Here is a 5,944-nt window from a genome sequence, read left to right on the forward strand (position 1 = left end):
AGAAATACCATTTGACCCAGCCATTCCATTACTAGGTATATATCCTAAAGAAGTGAGACGCATGACAAGAACAGACATATGCAAACCCATGTTCATCGCAGCATTATTTAAAATAGCCAAAAGATGGAAACAACCTAGGTGTCCATCAACTGAGAAATGGATAACCAAACTATGGTACATACACACAATGGAATACTATGCGACTCAAAAGAATAACGTAGAATCTGCAAAATGCTGCATGACATGGATGAACTTGGAGGACATTATGCTGAGTGAAATAAGTCAATCACTAAAGGACAAATATTGTATTAGTCCGTTATTGTAAAAGTCAAAGAAAGTTTTATCTATGGAAGGAAATTTTCTTTGTTGGTTACCAGGGGTGGGAGGGTAGGGTAGGTAGCACTATTAGATAGGTAGAGATAAGTGTTTATTTGGGTGAAGAGAAGGGCAATGCACCAAATGTGAGTGATCAACATGGTGGCATTGAGGAAGAGGAAGACATAGAGAGGTACATGGGAAATACAGACAACAAAGATGAACCCTTTTGCAGACACAGTAATGCATTGTCAGTGAAGGCTAACATGGGTATATGGGTGGATAGATGGGTAGACAGGCTGAACTATTATGTATGTCTATGAAGCAGAGAATGTACTCAAGACCATGTGTAGGGTTGGCAGACAATGGTCCTATAAGTGTATTTGTATGATCTGAATTCCTAAGTGTATTGTAGAGCTGACAAGGGACAAGATTGTAGTCACTTCTTGGTCACAGCCAGCCACCCAGAGGGACCAAGTATTGAACCTGTGGGCTTGGGACCATAGCCACAGGGGGCATCAAGCTCAATTGGTATAACATACTACACAAAACATTGTTCTACCTCGTACTTTGGCGAGTAGCGACTGGGATCTTAAAAACTTGCAAGCAGTCATCTAGATGCAACCATGCAGTATTACTACAGAAGTAGATTGCCCCATCTTCCTTCCAAGGAGTGGCTGGGGGGTTTGAACCACCAGCCTTTTGGTTAGCAGTCAGGTGTCTTAGGCACTATACTACCAGAGCTATATGGAAAATGAATTTTCTCTGTAAATTTTCACTCAAATCACAGTAAAAAAAAAAAAAAAAAGAAAAAGAAATCAGATGTTGCATTGCACTTGGCAAATCTGTGGCAAAAGACCTCTTTAAAGCACTGAAGAGCACAGATGTCTCTTTGGAGTGTACGGTGCACCTAACCCAAGTTGTGGTATTTTGAGTAGTCTCATATGCATGTGAAAGCTGCACAATAAATAAGGAAGACCAAAGAAGAGTTGATGCTTTTGAGTTGTGGTGTTGGAGAAGAATGCTAAGAATACCATGGACTGCCAAGAGAATGAATAAATCTGTCTTGGAAGAAGTGCAGTAAGAATGCTCCTTGGAAGTGAGAATGGGCAGACTTCTCATCTGCTTTGGTCATGTTATTAGAAGGGGATATCATGCTTGGCAAAGTGGAGGGTCAGCAAAAAAGGGGAAGGCCTTCAATGAGATGGATTGACACAATGGCTGCAATGATGGACTGAAGAATTGTGAGGCTGGTGCCTGACCGAGCAGTGTTTTGTTGTATTGTACATAGGGTCTTTATGAGTTGGAGCTGACTCAATGGCACCTAATAACACAATAACAAGAACAAGAAATTACATTAGAAGTAACTTACATACAACATTTGCTAATTCTAATATCACTAATCCAGTCAATAGTATGGATTGAAATACTAATAAAAAATATAAAATATAAATAAAGTTTTTCAGTTAAGTGTGGGAAGGGTTACCTACATAAATCAATAAAACTTAAGTGGTAGAACAAACTGCTTCAAAAACCATGAGGATTAGGCACAAAGTAATAATGTCAATAACATTCATTAACTAAAGGAAAGCTTTTAGTCCATGGACCCTAAAGGCACGCAAGAGAAAAGTGTAAATATGAAAACAGATAACAAATATATCCATAGTCTGTCTGGAAAATTCTTACCAATCAAATAAACCCAAGTTTCCAACATAAAAAAAAAGAAAAGAAAGAAAGAAAGAAAAAAAAAAAAAAAAAAAAAACAAACCCAGCCCTTCCAAATGCAATATTTAACTAAGTCTGGTAGCATAGTGCCTAAGGCACTTGACTGCTAACCAGAAGGGTGGTGGTTCAAATCCACCAGCCCCTCCTCGGAAGGAAGGTTGGGCAATCTACTTCCATAGATACTGCCTCGGAAACCCAAGGAGGTGTCGCTATGAGTCCGGTACGACTCCACGGCCCATAACAACAATGACCTCAAAGATGGGAAAGTTGGTCTGCTTCTGCCCACTATGGCAGTTCAAATCCAGTGAGTGTTTCAGTTTCTTTAATTTGTGACAAATATGTTTTAAGGTTTAACACCTTCTGGTTCAGAAGCATACAGATTGGTGAAGAGAGTTAGGTTCGATGTGTTCCAGCAGGGTTGTAATAAGTTCTTTAACTGATGTATCCTCCAAGATTTTTTATATAAGGGATGAAATCAGGCTGCTCTAGAGAGCAAAAACCTCTCTCTTCTATGAAAAATACTATGACAATCTAAAGTGCAGGTAATTCTATGACCTCCAGAATGACCAAAAGCAAAAGGAAAAGTTAAGAGTTGTCAAAGATATATGATTAGTAAGGTAATACAGGTGTTGGGGGTCTACAGTTAATTGAGAACATCTTTCTCAGGGCAAAGCTGCCCCCTCCTTCTGCACCTAATAGTCATGTGTTACCTTCTCAGAGACATAAGCAGATCCCGAAACCAAATGGAGTCCAGCCAAACCTTGTGTCAGCCATTTTATTTAGAGTAAGTGTTCTAAGGTTTTGGGGTACCCTCACATATTTTCCCCTCACTTGATTATAAATTTCCATTGAAATCCACCATAAATTTAGGGTAAATACAGGGCAAGGTCATATCAGATGAACCATTTGGGTTCCTAAAAAGGCTGGCTCAAGGTAAAGTCAACCTCCTGTAAGAACCTCATTTCTTTAAGCTACATAATTTTCTGTATACCAAGGGGGGTGATATTTTGACTATAACTATTGGACAAGCATTTTAGATAATATTGTCTTGAAGATCATTTTAAATATTTATTGATTTACTCTAAACCTAATGCCCAGTCTGATTTTCTGTTATCTTAAATAGACTGAATTCTTCAAAAGAGCACAATGCTCAGAGAAAAATGGTCTTACTAGTTGATCTGAACCTTTATTTGACTCAAAAATGGCTTTTTGGCACTTTCTTTCAAGCCTCAAGATTCAAAAGGACCCCTAAAGGCAGTTTTCTGTGTGGGATACACTAACTTTCATGAAAATCAGATATCTGGAAGGATCAGTATTAGGCCAAATTGCTGAAATAACCCACAAAACTAAAATCCTAAGGTCTTTATACTAAGGAAATTAAAGGTATTTGTTTATGCATAAACAGTATCAGTAACTTTTCTTGTGCCTTTGTTGTGAAGGCATTCGGCAAAACTTCAAATTTCATGTTAATAGACATAGCATATTTCATCTATTAAGGTACAAAATGGGAGCTCTGGTAGCATAGCGCCTAAGGCAATTGACTGCTAACCACAAGGCTGGAGGTTCAAACCCACCATCCACTCCTTGGAAGGAATGTTGGGCAACCTACTTCTGTAGTGATAAACTCAAGGAGGGGTCACTAAGAGTCAAGTTTGGCTTGATGGCACATAACAACAACAACAACAAGGTACAAAATAGTTTCTTGGGAAACTTAGCAGGAAAACTTACTTATTTTAAAATTACGGTTGAATTTTAGACACTTCTCTAGTTATGGTACTTGTAACTTTGTTAAAATTATCAATAGAAACTTCTAATTGGAGTTACATGATCTAAATTCATTTAAAGTCTGATAATTATATTATTACTTTTAATGTAAGAATCAGCCATTTTGGTAATTAACAGCACTATGTTGATTAAGAATTTTCTCATTTTTTAAAATTTTTATTGTGATTTAGGTGAAAGTTTATAGAGCAAATTCATTTTCCATGCAGCAGCTCACACATACTTTGTCTCGTGACATTGACTGCAATCTCCCACAATGCAACAGCTCTCCTCCCACTTCTTCCCATAGCTATCTCTTCTCTGTGTTCTTCTCTGTGTTCACACCTGCCCCCCTGAGCTGTCTTCTTGTGCATACACAGCCCTTCTATTCTCCCATGATTGATCTCTCCAAGGAGTGTATCTACCTGATGTAAATGTTCAGCTCATTTGCCTGTCTTTTGTTTGGCTGGAAGCTGGGTTCAATTCCAGACCTGAAGGACAGCTAAGGACCATAGTCCCAGTGGTTCCATCAGTTTCTATCAGACCAGGAAACCTGGCCCCTTCCCCCCCCTTTTTTTTTTAATGATTATGAGTTTTCTTTCCACATTGTTCTCCCACTCTATACAGGATCTCCTGCATAGATCCCCCTCTGAGTAGTTGACAGTGGTAGCCAGGCACCATCTAGTTCTTCTGGTCTCATGTCATATAGGTTGAGGATCACATGATGTACCAATACCTTGGACCAATTAGTTCCAAGAGTTTTTGGTTTTCTTCATTCTTCTTTGCTCTGGATGAGGAGAGACTCATCGTTGTATCTAGATGATTACTTGCAAGCTTTTAAGATCCCAGTCACTACTCATCAAAGTAGGATGTGGAACAATGTTTTTGTGTAGTATGTGATGCCAGTTGAGCTTGATGTCCCCTGAGACCATGGTCCTGAGTCCACAGGTCCAACTACTTTCTCCCTCTGGGTAGCTGGCTGTGGGCAAGAAGTGACTACAACCTTGTCCTTTGTCAGCTCTACTACATACTTGGAAATTCTTCCCAAACATACAAATACACTTGTAGAAACATTGTCTGCTAACCTTATACATGGTCATGGGCACACCCACCCTTGCATAGACATACCTAATAGTTCAGCCTGTCCACCCACCTATCCACCCATAGATCAATGTTTGCTATCACTGACAGTGCAGTACTGTATGTGCAAAGAGGTTAATCTTTATTGTCTGTACCTCCCATGCACCTCTCTGTGTCTTCCTCTTCCTCAATGCCACCATACTGATCACTCACATTTAGTACATTGCCCCTCTCTTCACCCAATCAATACTTATCTCTACCTATCTAACAGTGTTCCCTCCCCTCCCCTCCAACCCCTGGTAACCACCGAAGAAAATTTCCATATATAATCCTTTGGGGGCTCTGGAAGCATAGTGCCTAAGGCACTTGACTGCTAACCAGGAGGCTGGCGGTTCAAATCCACCAGCCACTCCTTGGAAGGAAGGTTGGGCAATCTACTTCTGTAGTGATACTGCCTTGGAAACCCAAGGAGGTGTCGCTATGAACCGGGCTGACTCAATGGCACATAACAACAACAACAAAATATAAACCTTTCCTCGACTTTTTACAATAATGGACTAATACAATATCGGTCCTTCTGTGATTAACTTACTTCACTCAGCCTAATGTCCTCCAAGTTCATCCATGTTATGCTGTGTTTTGCAGATTCTACGTTATTCTTTAGGGTTGTATAGTATTCCATTGTGTACCATAGTTTGGTTATCCATTCTTCTGTTGATGGAAATCTAGGTTGTTTCAGTCTTTTTGCTATTGTAAGTAGTGCTGTGATGAACATGGGTGTGCATATATCTGTTCTTGTGCTGGCTCTCACTTCTTTAGGATATAATTCAATTACTGTAATTGAATTGCTGGGTCAAATGGTATTTCTAATTTCAACTTTTTAAGGAATCACCATACTGCTTTCCACAGTGGTTGTATCATCTCACGGTCCCACCAGCAGTGTATGAGAGTCCAAATCTCCACATCCTCACAAGCATTTGTTATTTTCTGTCTTGTTGAACTTTGCTACTAGTGCTGGAGCAAGATAGTTTCTCATTGTTGTTTTGATTTGCATCTCTCTAAT

Source organism: Orycteropus afer, unplaced genomic scaffold (genome assembly GCF_000298275.1).
Source record: "Orycteropus afer afer isolate SDZICR_OR568_19922 unplaced genomic scaffold, OryAfe1.0 scaffold00139, whole genome shotgun sequence".
Classification (NCBI taxonomy): Eukaryota; Metazoa; Chordata; class Mammalia; order Tubulidentata; family Orycteropodidae; genus Orycteropus; species Orycteropus afer.